The sequence below is a fragment of the Pseudophryne corroboree genome, chromosome 1 (assembly GCF_028390025.1).
Source record: "Pseudophryne corroboree isolate aPseCor3 chromosome 1, aPseCor3.hap2, whole genome shotgun sequence".
Lineage (NCBI taxonomy): Eukaryota > Metazoa > Chordata > Amphibia > Anura > Myobatrachidae > Pseudophryne > Pseudophryne corroboree.
The window spans coordinates 1,038,055,340-1,038,068,576 of NC_086444.1; the positions used below are offsets into that span (position 1 = coordinate 1,038,055,340).

Sequence of the window (13,237 nt, forward strand, 5' to 3'; positions counted from 1 at the left end):
AGTAGCACTGCGCTGGCTTACATCAGAGCTAGGGATTTTTCACCCAAACAGCAGAAGTCCTACTGCCCCTTTAGTTAACCCACCCGTCACACCATCTGATAAGCTCACTTATTTATACACTACTACTTGGTACATATTTGAGAAGCAGCAATCTTGGGGAGTCAGTACAGATGGCTGTAATTTCAATCTTGCTTAACACATTACTTATTCCATGTGTCTGCTGACCATTTATATCGTTCATACATTTTCTTACCTGACATCAATAATGTAACTTCTTCGGTTATTAACCTGATATCATTTTTTGTACAAGTAACAACTTTCTGTGACCCTGTTGCTGCATGCCAATTGTGAAACCTATCATTACATATCCTTGCAACATTGTTGTCTTATAATTGTTACTGCTAGGCATCAAATGATACACTGATTTTAGTACAGCATTTTGTTATACACTATTGGAATCAGCCTGCATTTTCAGAGGCCAGTGCCCATAATTAATACTTGAGTCTGATTGTGTTTAATTATATGGGCTTTAACGTCGGGTTGTTTGGTGGTGTTTTAAACTGGGTCATGGTACCCTAATATTACTATATCATTACTCTATATTTCACGGATCTTTAATATGTTACCATCTCTTTTTAGCATTTAGTTTCTATTAAAAGTTATGTCTTAACAGTCGTGTTAATTAAACCTAAAGGCTGATTACTCCCACAAGAGTTTTCTGTTCTTTTTCGGATGTGTGTGTGTGTCATGGTTGCTGTGTGTACAGTATATGTGCATGTCAGACTGCTATGCATATGTGTGCTGTCAGTCACACAATGGTGGAGCTGCTAATTCACATATTTGTGTTCTCATTGGAATACACACATGCAGTCTATGCAACTGAAGGTCCGAGCAGTTATGTGGTGCTCCCATCCCACACGGGGTCATTCCTAGTTGATCGTAGCTGTGCTATATTTAGCACAGTTACGATAATCTTTACTGACATGTGGGGGGACGCTCAGCACAGGGCTAGTCCACCCTGCATGTCAGTGCTGCCCCCCCAAATACAAAAGCATTGCACAGCAGTGATGCCTTTGTATTTGAGGAGTAACTCCCGGCCAGCGCAGCGCCTGCGGCTGGCCGGGAGGGAATTTTCGCTGCCGCTGGCCGCAGCCGCTGGCCGCAGCGGCTGCGTGAGATGTCGCACAGCCACCACGGCCCACCCCCCCAACGGTCCGGCCACGCCTGCGTTGGCCGGACCGCTTCCCCTAAACGGCGGCTTAATGCCGTTCAGCCCCCTCCCGCCCGGCGACCGCTTCTGTCTCAGAGGCGATCGCTAGGCAACGAAAGCTGCCATGCACTGCGGCGCTGGCGCATGCGCAGTTCCAACCCAATCACTGCGCTGCAACAAACTGTGCCCACAACCATCCCATTTAGTCTCCACAACAATCCCACCTTGTTCCAACATCCTTCTTACTCCATACATCCATATCATTTAGTATACACATTTAGCTCCCTCAAACATCTTGGTTAATTGCTAAAACTATAATATCCCATCTACGGTCTACGCATCTACACTTACTTCCCCTATACACCCCCATGCTGCTCTGTCTTCCCCAATCCCTACTGCTATGTTCTCCCATCTGTGCTAGTCTGTACTAACTTATCTGCACCATCTGTCTTTACCCCCTGTGCCTTGTCCGTACCACTGTTTCCTTCTCTCTGTGCTGCTCAGTGTTTCCACTTACCATATTCATGTAGCTGACATCCTGAAGGTAAGTTTCGTGGGTCACTATTGGGTGGGGGGGGGAATTTGCCCTATCCAACCCACCCAAGGATTAGGCCTAGCTGCCACCCCTCAAGGGAAGGTAAAAATACTTATCCCTTCCGATGTTGGGACTTTATTCCCCTCATCCATGCTGCTCTGCCTTCCTCATCCGCGCCGTTTCTTTCCATCTGTACTGCTCTTACCCCTCCCACATCTGTGCTGCTCTTTCCCCCTCATCCACACGGCACTGTCCACCCATCCACGCAGCTCTCTCCCCCCCCCCCCCCATCTGTGCCACTGTCTTTCCCCTATCTGTTGCACTCTGTCTTACCTCCCCCATACGTGGGGGTAATTCAGAGTTGATCGTAGATGTGCTAAATTTAGCACATCTACGATCATTTACTCTGACATGTGGGGGGGACGCACAGGGATAGTCCACCCCGCATGTCAGGCCCTCCCCCCCCCCTCCCCCACAGGTATAAAAGCATTGCACGGCGGCGATGCTTTTGTACCTGACAAGTAGCTCCCTGGCAGTGCTGCTCCTGCTCTCTTGGCAGAGGGATAACCGCCGCAGCCCGCCCCCCCCCCCCAATGGTCCGGAAACACCTCCGCTTTGCACACCATGCCCCGCCAACGGCATTCTAACGCTGTTCGCACCCCCCCCTCCTTCCTCCTTCCTCGCAGCCACCTCTGCAGTCTGAATTATCCCGTGTTTCTCTGTCCCCCCAACAGTGCTGCTTAGTCTTCCCTCTATCCACACACTTTTGTTCCCCCATCCACAATGCTCTGTCTCCTCCCTCCAACCAACAACACTCTTACCTCATCCGAGCAGCTTTGTCTTCAGCTCAGACCTTCAGTTGCATAGACTGCATGTGTGTATTCCAGTGAGCACACAAATCTGTGAATTAGCATCTCCACCATTGTGTGAGTGACAGCAATCTCACTCTGTGAGAGTGCTGACTCTGCACTTACCCACAGGCTTGCTGCTCAGTGTCAGTTCTCAGTAGTATCCTCATCAGTGCTCAGTATCACTGCTCATTGTCTTGTGCTGCATTGTGGTGCTCAGTAATACTACAGTGCATCACTAATATACTAGTCCAGTGACTTGTGCTGCATATTGCTGCTCAGTGTCAGTTCTCAGTAGTATCCTCATCAGTGCTCAGTACCACTGCTCATTGTCTTGTGCTGCATTGTGGTGCTCAGTAATACTACAGTATATTACTAATATACTAGTCCAGTGACTTGTGCTGCATATTGCTGCTCAGTGTCAGTTCTCAGTAGTATCATCATCAGTGCTCAGTACCACTGCTCATTGTCTTGTGCTGCATTGTGGTGCTCAGTAATACTATAGTACATCACTAATATACTAGTCCAGACTCCAGTGTCTTGTGCTGCATCTTGCTGCTCAGTGTCAGTTTTCAGTAGTAGTATCGTCATCAGTGCTCAGTACCACTGCTCATTGTCTTGTGCTGCATTGTGGTGCTCAGTAATACTACAGTACATTACTAATATACTAGTCCAGTGTCTTGTGCTGCAACTTGCTGCTGTAGGGTGCTGTGTTAGTGTCCTGTTACTGTGCATAGGTCATCATCATTCCAGTCACAGTGGTATCTGGTATCTAATTCCAGACACTACCGCCGTCTAATTCCAGATATATTACGGGCATATAATTCCACACATTAAAAAATGGAGAACAAAAATGTGGAGGGTAAAATAGGGAAAGATCAAGATCCACTTCCATCTAGTGCTGAAGCTGCTGCCACTAGTCATGGCAGAGATGATGAAATGCCATCAACGTCGTCTGCCAAGGCCGATGCCCAATGTCATAGTAGAGAGCATGTAAAATCCAAAAAGCAAAAGTTCAGTAAAATGACCCAAAAATCTAAATTAAAATCGTCTGAGGAGAAGCATAAACTTGCCAATAAGCCATTTACGACACAGAGTGGCAAGGAACAGCTAAGGCCATCTCCTGTGTTCCTCATGACTAGTGGTTCAGCTTCACAATGGAAGCACTCATCCTCCCACTAGAAAAATGAAAAGAGTTAAGCTGGCAAAAGCGCAGAAAAGAATTGTCCGTTCTAAATCACAAATCCCCAAGGAGAGTCCAAATGTGTCGGCGGGTGCGATGCCTGACCTTCCCAACACTGGACGGGAAGAAATGCGGACAACAGGTGTGAAGCCGTGTGTTGCCTTTGACAAGCTGTAATAAGTAGGGGTAAGGACGTTAACCACCTAGGAACATCCTCCCTTATACTTCACCTGGAGCACATTCATCAGAAGTCATTGACATGTTCAAAAACTTTGGCTGACAGGGGAAGCAGTCCACTGACAACTAAATCCCTTCCTCCTCTTGTACCCAAGCTCCTGCAAACCACACCACCAACTCCCTCAATGTCAATTTCCTCCTTAAACAGGAACGCCAATAGTCCTGCAGGCCATGTCACTGGCAAGTCTGACGAGTCCTCTCCTAACTGGGATTCCTCCAATGGATCCCTGAGTGGAACGCCTACTGCTGCTAGCGCTGCTGTTGTTGCTGCTGGGAGTCGATCGTCATCTTAGAGGGGAAGTCGGAAGACCACTTGTACTACTTCAGTAAGCAACTGACTGTCCAACAGTCCTTTGCGAGGAAGATTAAATATCACAGCAGTCATCCTGTTGCAAAGCGTATAACTCAGGCCTTGACAACTATGTTGGTGTTAGATGTGCGTCCGGTATCCACCATTAGTTCACAGGGACTTAGATAATTGCTTGAGGTAGTGTGTCCCCGGTACCAAATCCCATCTAGGCTCCACTTCCCTAGGCAGGCGATACAGAGAATGTACACAGACGTCAGAAAAAGAGTCACCAGTGTCCTAAAAAATGCAGTTGTACCCACTGTCCACTTAACCACGGACATGTGGACAAGTGGAGCAGGGCAGACTAAGGACTATATGACTGTGACAGCCCACTGGGTAGATGTATTACCTCCCGCAGCAACAACAGCGGCGGCACCAGTAGTAGCATCTCTCAAACGCCAACTCGTTCCTAGACGGGCTACGCTTTGTATCACTGCTTTCCATAAGAGACACACAGCTGACAACCTCTTACGAAAATTGAGGAGCATCATCACAGATTGGCTTACCCCAATTGGACTCTCCGGGGGATTTGTGATATCGGACAACGCTTACAATATTGTGCGTGCTTTACATGTGGGCAAATGCCAGCACGTCCCATGTTTTGCACATACAATTAATTTGGTGGTGCATAATTTTCTGAAAAACGACAGGGGCATGCAGGAAATGCTGTCGGTGGCCAGAAAAATTGTGGGCCACTTTCGGCATTCAGCCACCGCTTGCCAAAGACTGTAGCGCCAGCAAACACTCATGAACATGCCCTGCCATCAGCTGAAGTAAGAGCTGGTAACAAGGTGGAATTCAACCCTCTATATGCTTCAGAGGATGGAGGAGCAGCAAAAGGCCATTCAAGCCTATACATCTGCCTACGATATAGGCAAAGGAGGGGGAATGCACCTGACTCAAGCGCAGTGGAGAATGATTTGCCAGCCTAAGTCAGGTCATTCCCCTCATCAGGCTTTTGCAGAAGCAGCTGGAGAGATTGGAGGAGCTAAAATGGAGCAATTCCGCTAGGCATGTGGGACTTGTTGATGGAGCCCTTCATTCTCTTAATCAGGATTCACGGGTGGTCAATCTGTTGAAATCAGAGCACTAAATTTTGGCCACCGTGCTCGATCCTAGGTTTAAATCCTACGTTGTATCTCTCTTTCCGGCAGACACAAGTCTGCAGATGTTCAAAGACCTGCTGGTGAGACAATTGTCAAGTCAAGCGGAACGTGACCCGCCCAACAGCTCCTCCTTCATTTTCTACCGCCACTGTAGTACCAGGAAAAGGATAAAATTTCCAAAACCACCCGCTAGCGGTGATGCAGGGCAGTCAGGAGCAAGGGCTGACATCTGGTCCGGACTGAAGGACCTGCCAACGATTACTGACATGTCGTCTACTGTCACTGCATATGATTCTGTCACCATTGAAAGAATGGTGGAGGATTATATGAGTGACAGCATCCAAGTAGGCATGGAGGAAAGGATTTTGTAAATCTAAGGGCAAGATTCATACCAGCCCACACCAATCATACCATATAACCTGGAATACACATAACCAGTTAACAGTATGAACAAACAGCAACGGTCCAAGACCGATTCCAACTGTAACATAACCCTTATGTAAGCAATAACTATATACAAGTCTTGCAGATTTTCCGCACTGGGACGGGCGCCCAGCATCCTCTACGGACTAGGAGAAATAGATTTACCGGTAGGTTTAAAATCTTATTTTCTCTTACGTCCTAGAGGATGCTGGGGACTCCGTAAGGACCATGGGGTTCATACCAAAGCTCCCAATCGGGCGGGAGAGTGCGGATGACTCTGCAACACCGACTGAGCAAATGCTAGGTCCTCATCAGCCAGGGTATCAAACTTGTAGAATTTAGCAAAAGTGTTTGACCCCGACCAAGTCACTGCTCGGCAAAGCTGTAATGCCGAGATGCCCCGGGCAGCCGCCCAAGAAGAGCCCACCTTCCTAGTGGAATGGGCCTTTACTGAATGTGGTAACGGCAATCCAGCCATAACATACGCCTGCTGAATCGTGTTACAGATCCAGCGAGCAATAGTCTGCTTTGAAGCAGGCGCACCAATCTTGTTGGCTGCATACAGAACAAACAGAGCCTCTGTTTTCCTAATTCTAGCCGTCCTGGCTACATAAATCTTTAGGGCCCTGACTACATCCAGGGACCTGGAATCCTCCAATCACTTGTAGCCACAGGCACCACAATAGGTTGGTTTATATGAAATTAAGAAACCACCTTAGGTAAAAATTGAGGACGAGTCCTCAATTCCGCTCTATCAACATGAAAAATCAAGTAGGGGCTCTTGTGAGACAAGGCCGCTAATTCTGACACACGCCTTGCAGATGCCAAGGCCAATAACATGACCACCTTCCAGGTGAGAAATTTCAACTCAACCGTGTTAAGGGGTTCAAACCAGTGTGATATTAAGAACTGCAACACCACGTTCAGGTCCCATGGTGCCACTGGGGGCACAAAAGGAGGCTGGATGTGTAGCACTCCCTTTACAAAAGAAGAGAAGCCAATTCCTTCTGAAAGAATATCGACAGAACCAAAATCTGTACCTTAACAGAGCCTAATTTTAGGCCCATATCCACTCCTGTCTGTAGGAAGTGGAGAAAACGACCCAAATGGAAATCTTCTGTAGTAGCATTCCTGGTTTCACACCAAGAGACATATTTCCGCCAGATACGGTGAAAATGTTTTGTCGTCACCTCCTTCCTAGCCTTTATTAGAGTAGGTATGACCTCTTCCGGAAAACCCTTCTCAGCTAGGATCCGGCGTTCAACCGCCATGCCGTCAAACGTAACCGCGGTAAGTCTTGGAACATGCAGGGCCCCTGCTGCAACAGGTCCTCCCTTAGAGGAAGAGGCCAAGGATCTTCTGTGAGCATCTCCTGAAGATCTGAGTACCAGGCCCTTCGAGGCCAGTCTGGAACTATGAGTATGGTCTGTACTCTTTTTCACCTTATGATCCTCAACACCTTTGTGATGAGAGGAAGAGGAGGAAACACGTAGACCGATTGGAACACCCATGGCGTTACCAGAGCGTCTACTGCTATTGCCTGAGGGTCCCGGGACCTGGCAAAATACCTGCAAAGCTTCTTGTTGAGGCGTGACGCCATCATGTCTATTTGAGGAACTCCCCAAAGATCCGTTATCTCTGCAAAGACTTCTTGATGAAGTCCCCACTCTCCTGGATGGAGATCGTGTCTGCTGAGGAAGTCTGCCTCCCAGTTGTCCGGAATGAAGACAGCTGAGAGAGCGCTTACGTGATTTTCCGCCCAGCGAAGAATCCTGGTGGCTTCCGCCATCGCGACTCTGCTCCTTGTCCCGCCTTGGCGGTTCACATGAGCCACTGCTGTGACATTGTCCGATTGAATCAGCACCGGTAGGGTGCGAAGAAGACTCTCCGCTTGTCGAAGGCCGTCCTGGGCTTTTTCCAACGGGAGAAAAACCTTCTTTTATTCCGCCTAGGAACGCTAGTCGAGTTGTTGGAACCAACTGTGACTTCGGTAGATTGAGAATCCAACCGTGTTGCTGGAGTACTCTCAGAGAGAGTGACACGTTTCTCAGCAATTGCTCTTTTGATCTCGCCTTTATCAGGAGATCATCCAAGTATGGGATAATTGTGACTCCTTGCTTGCGCAGGACCACCATCATTTCCGCCATTATCTTGGTGAAAATCCTCGGGGCCGTGGAAAGCCCAAACGGCAACGTCTGAAACTGGTAATGACAATCCTGTACAGCGAATCTCAGGTACTCCTGATGAGAGGGATATATGGGGACATGAAGGTAAGCATCCTTTATGTCCAGTGTCGCCATAAAATCCCCCCCCCCCCCTCCAGGCTGGCTATTACCGCTTGGAGCGATTCCATCTTGAATTTGAAACTTTTCAAGTACAGGTTTAGGGATTTCAGATTTAAAATGGGTCTGACCGAACCATCCGGCTTCGGGACCACAAAAAGAGTCGAATAGTACCCTTTTCCCTGTTGGTTCAGGGGAACCCTGATAATTACTTGCTGTTGACACAGCGTTTGAATTGCAGCTAACACTACATCCCGCTCTGGGGTAGAAGCTGGTAAGGCCGACTTGAAAAATCGGCGTGGGGGCAACTCTTCGAATTCCAGTTTGTAGCATTGGGAAACTATTTCCAACGCCCAAGGATTCACGTCTGACCTGACCCAGACCTGGCTGAAAAGTCGAAGGCGTGCCCCCACTGGTGCGGACTCCCGCAGGGGAGCCCCAGCATCATGCAGTGGGTTTTGTAGAAGCCGGGGAGGACTTTTGTTCCTGGGCACCAGCCGAAGCAGGTGTTCTCTTTCCTCTACCCTTACCTCTGGCAAGGAAGGAGGATCCCCGACCTCTTCTGGACTTTTGCGACCGAAAGGACTGCATGTGATATTGTGGAGTTTTCTTTTGCTGTTGGGGAATAAAAGGTAAAAAGGTAGATTTACCAGCGGTAGCTGTGGAAACCAGTTCCGCGAGCCCATCCCCAAACAACACATCACCCTTTATAGGGTAAAACCTCCATATGCTTTTTCGAATCCGCATCACCCATCCATTGGCGGGTTCATAAGGATCGTCTCGCTGAAATAGCCATGGCATTGGCTCTGGAACCCAGCGACCCAATGTCCCTTTGAGCGTCTCTCATGTACAAGACTGCGTCTTTAATATGGGCTAGAGTTAACAAAATAGCATCCCTATCTAGGGTATCAAGGTCAGCCGACAGGGTATCTGTCCAAGCTGCAACTGCGCTACATACCCATGCCGATGCAATTGCCGGTCTGAGCAAAGCACCAGTATGTGAATAAATAGACTTTAATGTAGTCTCCTGCCTGCGGTCTGCAGGGTCCTTGAGGGCCGCTGTGTCTGGAGATGGCAGCGCCACTTTCTTGGACAGGCGTGTTAAAGCCTTGTCCACAGTGGGAGACGATTCCCAACGTACCCTGTCCTGTTTAGGGAAAGGTGTGCCATATTAATTCTTTTGGGAATCTGCAGCCTCTTATCTGGAGTCTCCCAAGCTTTTTCAAAGAACTCGTTAAGTTCATGAGATGGGGGCAAGTTTATTATCTGTTTCTTTCCCTTAAACATGTGTACCCTCGTGTCTGGAACATTATTGCAATAATCATACACTGAATACTCTTTGTCACCTTAGGGTGCAATCTAGCTTCATCATAGTCGACACTGGAATCAGAGTCTGTGTCAGTATCAGTGTCCACAATTAGTGACAAGGGACGCTTTTGAGACCCCGACGGGCCCTGTGAGTCGGTCCAATCCGAGGATTGACCCCCTGATGCCTTCCTGGATTCAGCTTTATCTAGCCTCTTATGTAAAGATGCCACACTTGCATTCAACATATGCCACATGTCCATCCATTCCTGAGTCGGCACTACCGAAGGGGACACACCACTCATCTGCTCCACCTCCTCCTTGGAGAAGCCTTCCGCTTCAGACATGCCGACACGCACGTACCGACACCCCACACACACACAGGGTCATACCTATAAGGGGACAAATCCCCAACCAGGCCCTTAGGAGAGACAGAGAGAGAGCATGCCAGCACACACCCAGCGCCAAACTGACACTGGAAAATCCAGATAGCGCTTTTATATTATTCTATAATGCCAATCTTCCCACTGACTGCGCTCAAATGTGCCCCCCTCCTCTTTTTCAGCCCTCTGAAGTGTTCAGCAGGGGAGAGTCCAGGCAGGCAGCGTTCTTTGCAGCCTCTGTCGAGAAAATGGCGCTGGTTAGTGCTGAGGGATCAAGCTCCGCCCCCTCCAGCGGCGGGCTTCGATCCCTCTTCAATTTTAATAAAATGGCGGGGAATCATCTATTTGCTGCCTCCGCAGCCTAATGTGACCTTTTTTGCACAAAAACAAGGTTTATTGCTGCCCGGGCGCCCCCCCTGTGCCCTGCACCCATCAGTGCTTTCTGTGTGTCTGTGTGTGGGAGGTCTGCTCCTCTCCCCTCAGTCCCACGATGCAGGGAGCCTGTTGCCAGCAGTGCTCCCTGAAAATAAAATAAAAAAACCTAACAAAATTATTATTATTATTTTTTTCACAGAAAACTCAGGAGAGCTCTCTGCAGTGCACCCTTCTCCTCTGGGCACAGGATCTAACTGAGGTCTGGAGGAGGGGCATAGGGGGAGGAGCCAGTGCACACCCATACTAAAAGTTCTTTATAGGTTCCCATGTCTCCTGCGGAGCCCGTCTATACCCCATGGTCCTTACGAAGTCCCCAGCATCCTCTTGGACGTAAGAGAAAAACAGTTAGCAGAGTGACAACCAACACAGTCAGGGCATCCAGCACACAATCCCTAGGAAAATGGATAGGAACACAAGAAAACTAACATGCACCTTAGATACAGTATTGTGGGGGACTCTGACTAGCCAACTGCTGTAGGACTACATAGCCCACTATGCCAGTCAGGACCTAGGACCAATTAAAGAAAAGGAGTACCAACTTTCTGGGGATTGGACACACACAATGTGGGTTATCCTGGCTGCAGAGAGGAGTCCCTAGGGCTGTCTGGTGTTATATACCTGATATAAGCCATGTAATCAGTGTATCACAAACACTGGAGGGAGGACTCCAACTGGCCAACTGCTGTAGGAACACAAAAAGTACCCATCTCTGCGCCCTCTCGGATTCTGCACCAGGGGCGCATGCCCCCTTAGCCCCCCTAGTTGCGGCCATGCTATAAATATATCATACATGTTGCTGATTTGCCAAAGTAATTTATAAAACTATGAGAATCATTTAGCTAAATATTAGCCTGAATTACTAAACTTTGAGGCTTTTCTAAAATGTTGGTTGTGGGGTAAGTTGAGCAAGTTTCAAATTGAGGGTTACAAAGTGAGTGCAAGATTCCTTAGATGAATCCAGGGCAGCACAGATAAAGGTAAACCCACATATGCATTTAAGGAAAATAATAGTGGAGAGATTTATCAAAGCTGATTTTTAGTACTGTAACTAAGCCTTGGCGGGAGAAAAAGTGGACGGTGATAAAGTACCAGCCAATCAGCTCCTAACTGCCATGTTACAGGCTGTATTTGAAAAATAGCAGTTAGGAGCATGTTGGTTGGTACTTTATGACCGTTCACTTTATCTTTTTTCAAGGCTTAGTGTAATGCCCAGATAGGTTTAACAGGAATGTACCTTTTCTCCACAGGTCCCTGTCCAATTCCAAAGACGGGCTAATAGCTGAGGTCCGAACAGCAGGAACAAGAATGCTTCTCCGATCTGGCCCTTTTCCGTATTTACCAGATATACCAGCAAAGTCCAAGGAATGCGACACTGATGACCATTAAATATATTTTATTATACTGGAAAAGACGGTTGCAGACCTCGTTCTTATCATACAGTGTTCAATTTGCACATATAAGATCAACCTTAACCTTTAACAATTATACTCTTCCTATTATACCTATACCTATAGGATGCAAATCTAGAAGTAAGTTATTGTTAGTACCTTACACAAATTACAGGTTAATACACTCCTCCCTTCACTAATCAGCAATACTGGTGTATAATAAACAGTTTTCTATGGCCCTTTCGAGTAACCTTCAAAATGGTTTCTAACCTTTTCTTATCTTAGATATTCGCCCCAATATGCTGTTTCCCTAAGTTCGACCTCACCCCCAGTTCAGCTGTTAACTTTAATGGTGGTGCACGTTGGGTACCTTACTCTGCAGATTTTCCGGTAGGGTTAAGGAACATGCGTTGTGGCGGTGTAATCTCGGAGGACTTATCCCCTCTATTCTGCGAGTCCTATGGTGACTCTATTCTCACTGACAGGGATATTACTTTGAGTACGAACCAGTATATAACCGCTGACTGCCCTCCAGTAGACTATTCTGATGAGGATTTTTACACAGTCACTCAGGGGAATATGATGCAGGACTCACTTCGGCTTGCACTATCTCTACGCTGGTTTCCTCTCTAAGTAGCTGGACGAACGGGATCTGGGCGTTAACGTACTCTTTTGCGCGGCTGTATAAGTATATGGGAGCTCTCACACTGATGCTGGTGGCAAGCTAGCAGCGTCGTGTCTCACCCTTGACTGACAAGTTCGTGCAGTGTTAAGGTTATCTCCTTACAATGGCTTGCCTAACTCCCTCAGGCTGTATGTTCTCTGTTCTTGTTAACCGGACTGCATAACATAGGGTCCTGTCAGTGTGGTGCGGTGAATGACAGGATTTTTACAATACCTCTCCTGACGTTATCCAGCTCCTGTCAGTCCAGTTTCTCCAACCTCCGATATCCGGAATAAGAGCTGATGCTGCGGGGATACTGTGGTGTCTCTGTAATCAGCTCCACTCTCCACTGATCCTCAGAGTTGCACCCTGTAACCCTCTACTTAGCCACACTCCGGACAACAGGGAGGGTCTTCACCTCAGCGTCCACTGGTTCCGCCCCCCCGTCTCCGCCTCTGCTAATCACTCAGCTTCTCCCCTTTGGGACGCTTGCACTCTCGTCGGGGAAAGAGGCGCTGCTGTCGTCGCCTGGAGCTCGTTAAGGTTCTCCTCCTGCGCCACTCTGTCCGCGCTCACTCTCCTCAACCGCCGGCACAGCTCTCCCCTTTATCTCCTCTTCAGTCAGTTCCCGGATCCTTCCCGCCCGGGCCACGAGTCCGTTCTCTGCCGCACGAGAAAGGCAGTTTAGTGCTGGCGCGTGAGAGAGTTTCCTCGATCGCCCCACGCGCCAACCCAGTTCACACTGTCACCAATGTATAATATATGGCCGCTTGGGGCAATTCTTAAGTCACACTGTCATCAATGTACCCTATAAGGATATTTGGGCAATTTAATACTGGGGCATCACATTCTGCCCCGCTTGAACCATACATGTCCCCATGTATCCGAT

At 48.2% G+C, this 13,237-nt stretch overlaps 1 long non-coding RNA gene across 1 annotated transcript in view; it reads left to right on the forward strand.

Annotated features, from left to right (window-relative positions):
- Positions 1–11,705, forward strand: part of LOC134986431 (uncharacterized) — a 56,253-nt gene extending 44,548 nt beyond the window's left edge. The window contains exon 3 of the long non-coding RNA XR_010192355.1: positions 11,544–11,705. This is a non-coding gene — a long non-coding RNA (uncharacterized LOC134986431). The remainder of the gene's footprint in view (positions 1–11,543) is intronic.
- The last annotated feature ends 1,532 nt before the right edge of the window (positions 11,706–13,237 follow it).